The sequence below is a fragment of the Rissa tridactyla genome, chromosome 1, assembly GCF_028500815.1.
Source record: "Rissa tridactyla isolate bRisTri1 chromosome 1, bRisTri1.patW.cur.20221130, whole genome shotgun sequence".
In the NCBI taxonomy this organism is placed as follows: Eukaryota; Metazoa; Chordata; class Aves; order Charadriiformes; family Laridae; genus Rissa; species Rissa tridactyla.
The window spans coordinates 155341582-155355839 of NC_071466.1; the positions used below are offsets into that span (position 1 = coordinate 155341582).

At 40.7% G+C, this 14258-nt stretch overlaps 1 protein-coding gene across 7 annotated transcripts in view; it reads left to right on the forward strand.

The window, feature by feature from the left end:
* The window catches only part of CHRM2 (cholinergic receptor muscarinic 2), a 103600-nt gene that overhangs the window by 69381 nt on the left and 19961 nt on the right, over window positions 1-14258 (forward strand). For 4 of the 7 annotated variants that reach the window (XM_054223487.1, XM_054223494.1, XM_054223477.1 and 1 more), the window contains exons 1-2: window positions 11682-11807; window positions 12035-12139. The exons of 1 other annotated variant lie outside the window; for it this stretch is intronic. The gene's annotated coding sequence lies outside the window, so the exon portion shown is untranslated. Of the gene's footprint in view, window positions 1-11681; window positions 11808-12034; window positions 12140-14258 lie in introns of those variants that run through there. 2 more of the 7 variants (XM_054223514.1, XM_054223504.1) reach the window with 2 other exon arrangements.

Here is a 14258-nt window from a genome sequence, read left to right on the forward strand (position 1 = left end):
AGGGGGGACAAGGAAATAATCAAGTAGTTTTCTGCTAGGCGTTTGTCACCTGATGTGACAAAGATCTAAGGGAGTTGGTCAGTGACCAGAGACCACCACCTGCGCTGCTGCATGCTGCTGCGTGGGCTTGCAGATAACTGAAGGGTTACAGGTCTTAAAGGTTCCTTCAGATACCTGGTGCCTCAGTTTATTTGTTTCAGTAACATGTGGAAAGTGCTTGAATACAGCTGGCATGATCTGAGAGCTCAAAAAATTTGGGACAAAAGTATCATTTTGAAAAAGCTATGTTAGCTCACTGGGGCACTACTAATGGTGGAGGACTGAAAGTGGGGACGCAGCATTGAGCAGTTACAAGTGACAGACTGGAGCACTTGTTGGTAAGAGTTTTTTTCTGGACTTGGAGAGCTCTTCAGAAAGTTTGTACAAATGTTTGCAGAAGGAGCAGCCAAATGTAGGGGACCTGCTGTGAAACCAAACAACACTAACCATTTGACAAGACATTTCTTAAACACCTTCTAAGCACCACAGCCCTTCGTGTCTCAGAACTGTCACTTTCTGTTCCTGAATGTCTACAAAATTAGAAGTAAAGACTAACAGGAAAGCAAATACCAGGCAGAATGTGTTTCACAAGTTTTTGCAGGAGGAAAGATATTTTCTCTCAGTAGAAAAAATGACCATGAAAAAAAAATGCCACTTTGAAAGCAGCCCTGTGGAGTCATCAAAACCTAAACAACTTATCTTTGCTAATCTCCAGGGGTGATGGCAAACGACAGAACAGAGACACATGGTGCACAGGTTAGTGGATACAAACGATGGAACACACTCTGGTGTGCATCAAACAATCTTTAGGGAAGCAAATGTGTTTGGAATATTTTCAGCAGTTTTATTTCAAATGGCATCAGAGGACCAGTTATGGAAATGGATGAATTAATGAGTCAGAATGTATAGACATTCAGGGGAGTTCTGTAACTGAATTCACTGATAGATCTTTTAAAGCAAAAGAGAGGTGGTTAAGATGACACAGTCTAGCTAGTATCCATGCCAAAAACTACCAAACCAGTGCTGTCAAAACATATTCTAATCGATCAAGAAAAGCAGACATTCCTTGAGATGTTTCTGATCTTCTCCTTCTGTGTTGTGCATTACGCTTTCCAATATCTTTTCTAAAGGACAGAAAATGTGAAGGAGTAATGATGAAAATTTAGATCTTGCAAGCATCATACTAGGTATAGAGCTAGAGTTTTGTTGCAGAAATACCAGGTTCTCTCCCAACACCAGTTCCTACACACTTAGGTTTTTATCTCCTAGGGTTTCTCTGGTCCTCAGCATAAACTTATAGGAACCCTGCATACAATAATATCCCTGTGTCTGTCTACATATGGCCTGACTGAAAGATATCAGGCCATACGTAGACAAAGCAATCTTAATAATAATAATAACACAAGGTAAGGGTTCAGGATTTTTTTTCCATTTTTTTTGAAAGGAGGGATTAAGAATTTGTTCATCTCTGCGACTATCATGTATCACCCTTCCTGTAATCAGAAATAAGAGCATACCCTGCCTGCTGTACAAGCTAGCCATGAGCCTAGTTTAAAAATCTAGTTTATAGTTGTGTCTCACTCTGAATTTTCCTTCCTGCTTCCTTCTTGCTATGTATAACAAGATAACACAGCTTTCAGATCTGGTTTACCTTTCCTTGGCCTCCTGGTTTGTTTATTATTTTCTTCTTTTTTTCTCTCTGTATTCTACTCTATTCCTACGTTTTTCTTTCTACTGTCGAGCATATCCCCTATCATTTCTTTCAACTTCATCACAAGATTACTGCTCTTTAACTCTTTACCATCCCTGTGCTTCCCTCCTCTGAACAGTTCAAGCTTCTTGCTGCAGTTTCACATGTGGCAATGAATCATCCCAAATTCTCTCCGCCCTGTGGAGGCACAATCATTCCTTATATTCCTTCCATCATGTTATTGGCTCCATCTTTCACGGCCCTCTCTGATCACCAACTGCTGTTTGACATACGCACTATCCACAGCAGCAGAATTTTGTCAGGAAGTCAATGCAGCTTCACCAAAATATGGGTAAGAAATAGGTTCCATATGCCAGACCACAACCGAATACGATTTATGAGCAAACAATTCAGTGATAAAAGTACAGAGGCAAAACAGGAAAGATGAGCACACGATGCTGTAGGAAAGCCACCAATGAAAACTGTACTGTGTCACTTTTTCTACAGTAGCTGTCCTCAAAATAAATGAGATCTGATAAACCCAAGACACTGTAGCAAATAGCAACAGTGATTTTCAGAGGGGTTAAGCCTGTAAGTCCCCTCTGATGCAGGGGAGTGTATGACATGACTCACTCACATTGTGGCTGATGAGAGAGACCACCTTTCAGGGTTGCTTTCCACTTTTGGAAGGATGCAGCTTTTCTGGAAGCAACAATCTTTACCTTTCCTTAGAACCGAAATAGTGACATATTATAATGTCTTAGCTGTAATGTGACATTATAATGTTAACTGTAAAATTCAACACAGGAACATTTGTACAATATCCACCCATTACCTCAGTACTTTTCTTTTTTCCTCTTCATGTGAACATTTCAGCCAATTCCAAAACTCTTTAGTGAAATGTAAGATTAAGCTAAAAGCATGTTAGCAATTTTGACAAGGGCTGAAAGTGCAATGGAAAGGCTTTAAGAAGAATCTGTGGTTTTTTACACCTGTATACCATAAAGAATTACCTGTGAATATGCAATAACAGGAAAAAAATTAAATCCTTGTTTTCATTAAAGCTATTTTATGGAGCAGTCATGAAAACTGTATTGGAAAGACCTGCATAAAATAATGAGGTAAATTGTCTTCTGGATGAGTCATGAGCTGACCTCCGAAAACAGCGCCTGAGATGTGCTGTCATCAGGGCAAAAATCTTCTCTGGGTTTGTGAGCCTTTGTCATTACAATAATATTCAAATGACTCCTCAAAATGAAACCTTGATAGCCTACTTCTGCAAATACACAGAAGCAATCTCTTTGCAGTATTCACAGAAAGCTGGATGTTAATATCAGGCACTAGATCCACAGTTTAAAGATTAATTAAAACACTAAAAAGTAGCTTAAACTAACAACACAGTTATGCGATATAATTCCTCACTTACAACCCAATTAGACAAAGGAGGATATTTCTAAGTCTGTGGTTTTTTCCCCCTAGAATCTTCTTTCTGATATTCCCCAGCACTTTTTGACTTGATGAAAATGTCCCAGAACATTTCGATCTTGGGCTTTTACAGATACTGTACAGACCCTGTGGGGCAGTCTGAAATGAGACTCAGCTCACAAGCAGTCCGGCTGACAGCACTAAGATTATTTTCAGGTTTAGGACTAGGTATTATTGAGTTATTCATGTATCTAAAGATGTATATAGTCATTTAATGGGGCTTACAAAAATGCCTAAGCATGCTAGACACCTAAACACACAGAAAAGCTAAGAGATGATAGAATCTGGCTCTGGGACATGATGGAAGTTCATCTTTAAAACTAGGACTTGCTGGGACTCCATATTCCAGTGAATTGATGAAACACTTTGTGGCACTCGCATAATATTGATGTGACGAGGGATAAAAGAGACACCACCCTCCAATGACCCTCTCTGCAGGAGGCTGAATTCCCCTTGCAGTGATTCACTGGGAATTAAATTGCTGCAGACATTACAAAGCTGGATATTGGCTGAGAATACAGGAGTGTTAAAGAAACTACAGTGAATATCAGCAACTTTGCAGTCCATTTATCAAAGTGCCAATGGCTCCCATTTCAAGGCAGGTAAGGCAATAATATATAAGGATTGAAGAGATTGTCTGTTTCCAGAGTAGTTTAATATATAAGGAAAATAATGACAGTTGGGGGTGGTAGGGTTCTTGTTTTTTTTCTTGCTGTTTTTAGGGAAAATACTGCAAACCTGTCAGGCTTTTGCCAGTTCTTGTTACTGCAGCTGGAGCTCAATACTTGCTTATTTACTGTTTCACTGAACATAGCAATATGGAATAAGGTCTTGCTTACCTTCAACACATAAAGATGAAAGAGAAGGGGAATGATAAGCATGATTCAATTATTATTTAGCAGTCTTACTTGGGCCAGTTCTGCCAGGCTCACACCAACCTCATGGTATCATTTCAAGGCTTTGATCCGGGTTTTAGCTCAGCTCCACTGCATTAAATGAATCCTCTTATCTTCCTCCTCTCTCAGACCCTGCTTTCTCCTTTATCTTTCAGTATTGTTCTAGCCCTCCCTTAGCAAAAGCTCTCTGTGTGTAGATGGAAATACCTGCCATCAGCAATGTGGCCAAAAAACCCACCAGTTCCCAGCAAGTGCAGGCTCTGTGTAACTATGGGGAAGCACAGAGCTAAAAATAAACTCATTCTTTGCCCATTTCACTGGATGTCCTGCCTGAAAACAAACACACAAGTAATGAAAAGATGAACAAACCTCCAGCTCCCTCCTGTAACTTGAACTGTGTCGTGCTGAGTAGTTGTATACCAGCTGTAGTGACCTGAAGACCTATTGTGGTTGGCATTGCTCAAATGAGAGTGAGAGATCACCCATGCCCTGTAGATCTTTCAGGTCTTAGCTGCAAGATAAACTTGGAGCAGAACAATAAAATGCACAAACAGAAGACTGAAATGGAGAAACAGATTGCCATAAACAATAGGATTTGGGTGCCTGAGGTGCCTTTGATGTCCAGGGTGATGCGTTGTGCCCACATTTTTCAGGGACAGAGCTGATTCCAGAAAAGTTCAATCTATGCCATTGCTTTTACTGCACAACCCTTGTTCTTTTAAAGCCATGTGCCACCGAGTCCAATATCATCATCACATCTAGTGTGATAGTTGTGCCCTGACACACGCTCACAGTTCTTTCATACTCAAGTATTTTGCAAAGTACATTTCTCATGCTATTAGGTCAGCCAAAAAATGACAATGCTGATGTGGCTGGGTTGTCATCAGAGCTGGACTAGTTATGGAGGTAACTATTCACTGAATATCAGTATCATTTTTGGACTATTCTTCAAATGGAGTGAATCTGTGCAGCCTCACCATCTTCAATGATGGATGAAAATCAGAACCACCATGTTAACAGCTGAAATAATAATACAATAAGCCTGGCTACTTTCCTGCAAGCCTTTGTGGTTGAACTGTATGTGGTTAATCTTGATGCTTCCTGTGCTGAGCCTTTACATTGGAAAACAAATCCAAGCCAGATAGTCATTGCAGACTGCGTTCATGTCAAGGCTATTATACTCACAGAGGAAACAGCTGATCCTTCAAGGCCTGCATGCTTGGGACCAGAGATGGACAGCTGTCACTGTTGCTAGTGAAACCAATTTGATGGGATGGGAAAAGATAGACATCATGTAATAGAGACGGAAAGGCTTACCTCTTCGTGATCCTGTTCACTAGTATTCTGTGGATCTGATAGGGCCTGCTAAAACAGTAATTTCTCTAGCTTATGCATAAGATAGCATTTGTTTGGAAGACAGCACAGAGCTTGGGATCTTCTTATTTGCTTCATTTCAGCAGGGTTAAGGGCAAACATGGGGCCTGATTCACCTGTGCTTAAAGGCCTTTTGCTTTGATATGAGCCGAGGTATGTGCCAAAGCAGTCACTTTTGTGGTTGAGTTCCAGCAGCATACAGCTTTGCTCCTATAATATACGTCCTGCTCATACTGTGCATTGCACCAGGAAAACTCTGGAAGTAGGGCAGAATTGGAAGGGTCTGATGATCTGTGCTCCCTAAGCTGCTGCTATGGGTCCTTCCATCTACCCTTGTGGTCCCTTTCTTTCAGACCAATTCCAAAGGGTAACCGGTGATCAGCAATAGGTCAGAGCTGTGGAAATCCAGGCAGGGGGAATCTCTTTCTGATTCTCTAGGGCAACCTCTTAGCTTAAGCTCCTGGGAAGCAGCAGACATCCCACATTGTGGGCTACAGGCTGGTAACTCCCCCTGGGCAAACACTAGGGCAATTAATTCTAGTGCAGACCAGATGCTGCAGGAGCTTTGACTTGTATGTGTCACCTCTGAGTAAGAAGCCAAGGATCTGCGTTATGCTGATTCCTTTTTCTCTCTAGCCTGCTTTTGCCAGACTTCCAGTCTGCTTTCTGCACCATCCTATGGGCTGCTTTCATAATCTCTGACTCTGTATTAAACAAAGAGATATGTGTTCTTGCTTCTCTGCTCCACAGTACCTGAGAATTTCATGGCATATGCCAGAATCATATAACCACAGAAGCACAGAATATTTAATGTAGAGGAGTCTCAGGAGGTCTCTACTCCAATGTTGTGCTCAAAGCAGGGTCAGTGTCGAGCTCAGACCAGGTTGCTCAGGGTTTTATCTGTTATGTCTTGAAAAACTCCAAGCATGGAGTCTGTACAAGATCTCTGGGCAACCTGGTCCACTGCTTTGCTGTCCTCGCGGTGAAATAATTTTTCCTTAAATCCACCAAAATCTTATGCCTGTTTTGTCTCATCCTCCCACCAGATACCACTGTAAAAAGACTGTCTTCATCTTCTCACTAGCTTCCCTGTAGGTATTGACAGGCTGCTATCAGGTAACCCCAAAGCCATCACTCCTTCAGGCTAAGCAAGCTTGTTTCCCCCAACCTCCCCTCACAGGTCATGTACTTCAGGTTATCAAATAACATACCCTCTGTCATTGATCTTAGACCTATGGTTTGCTCTTAGACTGCTTTCAAAGATTCATCAGACAAAAACATTTCTGTTATAAGACTTTTCTAGATTACAGATATTTCTGGTCTGCTGGACACAGCCCCCTCTGGACATACCTTTTGTCTCATGGCTGATGTGAAATGAGGAGGTACTCAAAGCCACACTGCCCACTGGGTGACAGCCACCACCACCACAGTGGTAACACAGCAGAACGGAATGTGAGTTGAAGGAGGAAACACTACATTTGTCCCAGCGGTGATTCTTACACCCAGTTTTGCAGCCAGAGCCCAGTTGCCCCAGGAATGCTGCATTACTTCTGCCACTCTGTATGCGTTCAGCAACTGAACTGAAAGAACCAATCTTCCATTCAGCTGTTCTCTTAGAAATTTGCTGTAGTCTCCATTGATTTTCTTTGAGAGGGAAACATATATTTAGCATTGCCTTTTGCCTTTCCTTTTACAAAGAGAGGACTTTAATTAGTGCCCTTTGTGTTAAACCATTAGATGTGGCCACCTGTGGTATCTTGAAGTTATTCACATTTTTAAGTGTTTTTAAATGTTGAGTCTAAACCACCCAGAGACTTTCCAGCAGGGGGAAAATTTTCAGTTGCCTGGAAGCTTTTCCATTACCTTACACCACAGGACTGGCATAAAAGAGCTGAAGAAAGGATGAATCTAGTACTAATGTTTCTACTACAGGGAACATTGTGGAGTTTTTTTAGGAGACGGGAGGGTGAGTGTGAGGGAGTTCAATTTGTTTTGCTGATATTTATTAGTTCTTTTGTCTTATTTGCTCAATGACAAGACCTGAGTAAAAAAATGTGATTATTTAGATGTCTTTTGTTTTATTCGAAGAAACACTTGCCCGTGACAGTCACATAATTTCTTTCCAACTTTTGTTTGCAGTATGATGACCTCTTCTTTGCCAGGACCTCCTCCATCCCACTGCATCCCACCCCATCTCAGGAGCTCTTCTCCCTGCAGCTATTTCCACAATTTTAATTTCAAGTTTATAGAGGCATGTCTGTTATCTGCATCTCTTTCACACAATAGGTGAATGGCAAAGATGAGATTTTATTCCTTAGTCGTTCTGCTGCTTATCGTGTCTATTCATAATACTATGATCTTTGTTATGATGCTTTTGCTAGCCTTTGTCATTTACAGTGCTTTTATCATGTAGGGATTCCATGTTACTTTATGAACACAAAATGGTTATATACATAGAGATCTATTTGGCCATAAACAGAATGTGTCGGGTGAACTGCAGCAGGTGTTTAAAAGTGGGGAAGTGCTGTCCAGTAAACACACCCGGAAAAAAGTCTGCAAAGCAGACTGCATCTATAGCTCTGGGATACTCAGAAGTCCATTAGGCTCCAATCCGGAATACAATGTTATACTTTGCATATTTGTTTTGCAGTAAGTTATGTGTGCCAACTGCCTGGCAACAGTCACAACCCCAGGTTGTTTTGCATAACCCTGTGCTAAGGGGAGAAAAGGGAAGTGTTGTCCTTTTTAAAGACAGAAACTCTTGGTTGGACGCTGAATGTTACAACGGGATACTGGAGACAGACTTTTCTCCTAAGAGATGAATAGCAAGCGTGATTCCAGGACAGTTTACAGCAGGGAACACAAGAATATAACTCTGGATCCAATAAAACAATGAACTGGGACTAGTCCCTAGACACCAATCCTGTTTTTTTTTTATTTTCTTTTTTTGCAGAAAAGCCCTAAACCTACCAAAAGCAACAGCAGTTTTGCCACTGGCGTACACAGGGCTTTTGACCTATTGATTTTTGTCAGAGCAATTTACCATGGGATTTCAGACTCTGAAATTGGAGTTTGGATGAGTAATGTAGCCTATACATTAGACCCCTGCTCTCAGCACTCTCCGAGTCAGGCTTTCTCTGTCAGTGCTGATGTGTGGAAATTTGCAACTCACTTCATGAAAATTCTGTAGTATCCTCCCAATGGCTGCTGTTCTCATGAGCACCCTGATATTTAATTCATTCTTAAGAATATAAGCCTGCATAAAAGTAGCATGTTTGCAGAGCAGATGAAGTGAATCTAACACAAGCAAATATTATCTGTGCATTTTTGTTATGAATAGATAGCTCTGTTAGTTACAGAGGGAGCTCAGATTAATTCTGTGAATCTCAAAACCAAACAATACAGAGGAAGAGACATCAGAGACACTGCACATTCAATGGGTGTGTGCTTTCTGACAAAAACATCGGTTATTGTTGATTAGCCCGTATAATTTGGATTATATTGGATTTACTGTCCTTTGTCTAATATTCACAGTTCTGTCCAAAATCCTTGTGTACACCATGACAAGAAGACAGATAAACAGGAACAAATGCAATACGGATCAACTATATTGAGAAATATATCAGTAAAGGACAAAAAGGATAGGAAATAACAAAACTACAATACAATATAAATATGCATTCCATACATACATACACAGAGAAAGGGAGATTATACTTTGCAGGCATTGTGGGATTTTGATTTTCTATCTATCTGCTGCACAACAGGTTCCTTTTAAGTAAGCAGGAAAAATAATTACTTCAATAGTGATTAGCCCTAATCACCTTTTGTATTTTCTGGAGTAGCTGCTGTCAGTGTTGGTCATCTAACACCTCCTTGAATAAAAATTGGAGAGCAAAAGGAGATAACCAAGACTACACAATAGGAATAAAGCATCAGCGTCCAGGCTGTAAGAGGAAGGAAGGAAGGAAGGAAGGAAGGAAGGAAGGAAGGAAGGAAGGAAGGAAGGAAGGAAGGAAGGAAGGAAGGAAGGAAGGAAGGAAGGAAGGAAATCACTCAACTCCCTCTCTAAAAAGGAAGGAAACACTCAATACTGAATTAGGATGGTGTCAGCTGAGCTGAGTAGGATCAGGTACAAAATGCACAAGAGAACCTTCCCACTATGTGAAAAAGCATATGCCAGAGATATCTGACACTGGGATGCATTTGCTTTTTACTAACAGACTTCCTGCATGTGTCTTGTGAGAGAAAAAAACACGCAGGTGTCTTCTGACTGTTCTCAAAGTAGCAGTAGACAGGTTGTGCTGCTTAGCTAGCTGTGCAAGTTGGGGTTATGCTGAAAGCTCCTCACTGGTACCGTTGAAAATTCACTCTTCTGCCTAGCTGGTGTGTTTGCTACAGTGAAAATAAGAAGTGAGGGAAATCTTGGAGAGTAACTGTTACCAAATATTAGTAATAATCTAAATGAAACTCTGCAAATAAAAAAGTCGTCTAATCTGCCAAAAGTACTCAATAGACAAGTCATGGATGCTTTTAAGAACTGTAATTAAACTTACTTTGAGGAATACATTTGCAGCTCTTTTGGAGACCAGAAGATCTCTCCATATACCTTTGCTGTGCTTTTATAGTTTGTCTGCTATGAACACAGTTATTCCCTAATTGATACCTTGGTTACAGCACAAGGCTTCAGACAAGGTAAGGACCCTGCTGTGCTGGGTACTGCACAGCTGCTCCAGAAGCAAACCCAGCTGAAACTTACTTATAAATTCAGTGAAACTGTACAGTGGCCCATCATACCATGCTTGCTTCAAATTAAGGTATCAGGAGCTAACAGGTACAAAGGAAAGCCATTGGCCAGCAGATGCCCATTGTCCCAAAGATAACAACAAACCATGTTAATGCCAAGAGGTATGAGACACAATGTTTTAAGCTCAATGGATGGGGCACAGCAGCCTATTTGATTAGCGAGGTCCTTCCCCAAATCTCCCAGCTGCAGAGTGCACAGGGAGAAAATAGATGATGTGAGGCTCTTGCCTAGTTGCGGTCTCAAGGACTGAGCTGGTGGTGAGAGTCTGCGCCTGGGCTTGGAGGCAGGGGGAGATGGATGTTGCTTCAACATGTTTTTCATGGAAATCAAGGAGAGGGTTTCTGAGGCGCATAAGCACTTTCCCTAGCAAGCAGTTGCCTTGTGTCACCAGTTTCTCACTGTGAAGGAAACAGTCCCATCAGAGTCAGAACACTGTTAACCACTCAGGCTGGCGAGGCAAAATCGTGTGGGCTGACTCTTCCATAGCTGACAAAAGCATTTAGAAAAAAAAACTCACAAGAATTCAAAACATTTCTTAAACCTCCACACTGGTTTTAACCTGCCTGGGTAGGGAGAGACAAACATACCTTATTCATGGCAAGCTCTTACCCAAGCTGTTCTTTTGAGGCTGGAGACACCTTTCATTTAGCTTTTCTCCCAGGAGACTTTCCACTGTCCCTTTCCTGGGCTCCAAGGCGATGAAAGAGAGGAAGCCCCGATGTGTCTAGGCTGTCTGGGAACAAGAAATGCCACATTCTTACGAGCATTCTTGAGTTTAAGGCTTAAGAAAGTTATATATGAGCATCCTAACTATCAACTTTTTATCTAAAGTGAAACACTAAACTTCTTGGCATTTCTCATCGTTAGTACTACTACATTGGTCAGTTTGCTTGTAAATCTCAAAAGAACTTTATGAGCTTCCTTTTTCAAAAAGAGAGAAATCTCAAATACCTTTTGTCACTTCCTGTATAGAGCCTTGGAAAACCAAAGCTTTTGGCTCACCCCTCTGAATTTACTACATAAGCTTTATTTTTATACTGACTGTAACAAACACAGGTAGATCGAACCACTTTTTGACCACAGAAGCACAATGTGCATCACAAGATTGCAAAAGAAAAACTACGAAACCTGTGAGCTTTTCCTCTTTTTACTACATTGTTTTTATTGTCAGCCGAATATTACACTCTTTGGATCAGAATACACTGGATCATTATTTACTTGTTCTCAAACATCACCCTGTTTTCCAGTAATGAAAGAACAGAAGATTTCTCAAGCTAAGTGCATCAGGTTCATGACAAATTTGACAGAATGCCTGAAATTCAAATTTCTATTTGTGTTTGAAGTCCATGTGTATTTACATGGGAGTTTAAGGCATATTTGCTCTCCTTAGTTCAAGGTAAACTGCATCAGTTTCTCACTATCTGGAGCGCTAAACCAGTCCATTGATGTAAAGCAACAACCCCCCTCCACCTGTGAAGACTACAAGGCAGCAAGAAGAGATTCTCCCAGAAAAAGTGTAAGAGTTCAGTTCTCTTAATCTTTCTGCCATATCTGCAGTTGAAAATAGTTATGAACTGTGTTACTAGGTTGGGTTATAAACAGGTTGTGCAGAAGTATGGGGTATGAATTAAGTAAATCATAAGACCCAGCAGGAGTAGCTAGAAAAGACATTTGTCTTATTACCAGATATAATTGTGTTATTTGTGAATACCATCTCTTGGATGCTTGATCTTCTTTGCACAGGTGATATAATTCAAATGCGCTATCTTTGATCTAAATGGATTATGCATTTGCAATACCTACCTTGCAGACAATGAAAGAAAGAATAAATACTCTTCTGTGTAAGATGTAAGTAATGAATTCTGTATTTCTCCACATCCCTTACATTTTTTGTCCCTCACCTGTTTCCAGCCTGCGAGGATAACTGAGATACCCCTTGTGTCAGACCTTAGAAGCATAAGCAAGATTGTTGACAGAAATGAAGCAGTGATGATACCACTCTTTGCTTTCCTTTCTTCTCAGCGGAGAGTTCCCAGATCCCCATGTAGCCTCTTATTCCTGTATGCAGGAGTACATAGCACTACTCAGCACTGGTGAGGCCACACCTTGAGTATTGTGTCCAGTTCTGGGCACCTCAATATGAGAGAGATATCGAGGTGCTGGAGCGAGTGCAGAGGAGGGCAACGAAGCTGGTGAAGGGCCTGGAGAATAAACCTTATGAGGAGTGATTGAAGGAGCTGGGACTGTTTAGTTTGAGGAAGAGGAGGCTGAGGGGAGACCTCATCGCTCTCTATAACTACTTGAAAGGACATTGTAGAGAGGTTGGTGCTGGTCTCTTCTCACAGGTAATCAGCGATAGAACAAGAGGGAATGGGTTCACGCTGCAGCAGGGTAGGTTTAGGCTGGACATTAGGAAAAAATTCTTCACAGAAAGAGTGGTCAGACACTGGAATAGGCTGCCCAGGGAGGTGGTGGAGTCACCATCCCTGAATGTGTTTAAGACTCGTTTAGATGTGGTGTTAAGGGATATGGTGTAATGGAGAACTTTGTAGAGTGGAGATGATGGTTGGACTCAATGATCCCAAGGATCTTTTCCAACCTAAATGATTCTATGATTCTAAGAAGTAGGAAGATAACCAGGTATTTTTTGACTTAATTGTGCTGTCATTCTCCATTGACTACCTAGCTGATGACAGTGGTCATCCTGGATAGTATTAGCTGATATTATGAGGCAGGGTGTTGGATACCACTGGACTCTGTGTTGACAAACATTACCTTGCCATCTATTCCTACAGGGCCCATCCTTATCATGTAGTTACACCAATGTCGGTTTCAACTTTCTCTTGCACCTGACAGTCAGAATGGCAGCTGTTTTCAAAAACAGCAGACCCCCCACAATATCCATCATACAAAAAAATTCAAAAATTTTGCCTGCTCTTCCAGACATTTGAGAAATTGATATGAAAGTATAGATAATGTACTGACATAGTTTGTATCTTATCTAGACTCCATACTGTTACTTCCTCAGATTTATTTTCCATTTGACTAAATATTAATAATTTAGACCTTTTTCTGGAATAATTATTTTCTCAGAGCAATGCCACCCATCCCCAGTTAGTTACTGAGATTTTCCTACCTAGGTTACTAAAAGGCTCTTCATTTAGATGCAAAACCACAATCTATTAAGATTGGAAATGTTTCTAATATGATGTGGGGTTAAAGGGAACCATACTATCCCTTGAAATACATGGTCCAAGATATGCAAAATTCAGACAGTTAGGAAGAGAATAAAGGATGCTGTCAGTGGCATAGCAGGTTGAGTGGCATTTGTTTAGGATGACCAGCGTCATTATGAGTGGATACAAAATTATTATAGATCTCGGTAAAGAGAGATGACTGACATTTTTAAAAGCTCATTTACAAAGTAGTAAATGTAAAGAAGCTGATAATTAAATTTAAAGGGCATTTTCCAATGATAACACTAAAAAGCTTAAGATGTTGAACATTAACCTGACTGTAAATCCCTCCATTATGTCTTTCTACAAACAAGAGTGTCTGCATTTTAACCATTCGGTGTCATTCAGTGCATCGTCATTCAATGTGATTGCATTTCATATCACAGACTAAAACAGAAAGATCCCAAATTAACTCATTTAAAATGTAAAAAAGAATTTAATCCTACTTTACATGAAGTTTTATACACACACACATACTCCCCCCCAAAAAAGATACAGTTCAGACACTTTATGACCATCCAGAACCTCATTTATATGGAGGACACTGATGTTATAGATAATATGTTCGAAACCTTAGAATGGACTGAATTTAGAACTGAACTTCATTTGCACTCAAAAACAAGAGAAAACATCATTTCAGTGATGTTGCCTATAGCCTGGAAGGGTACCACCAACCCCCAGAGACTTTTCTTACTTATTTTATGACTGAATCTGCAGCAGGAAGCAGTATA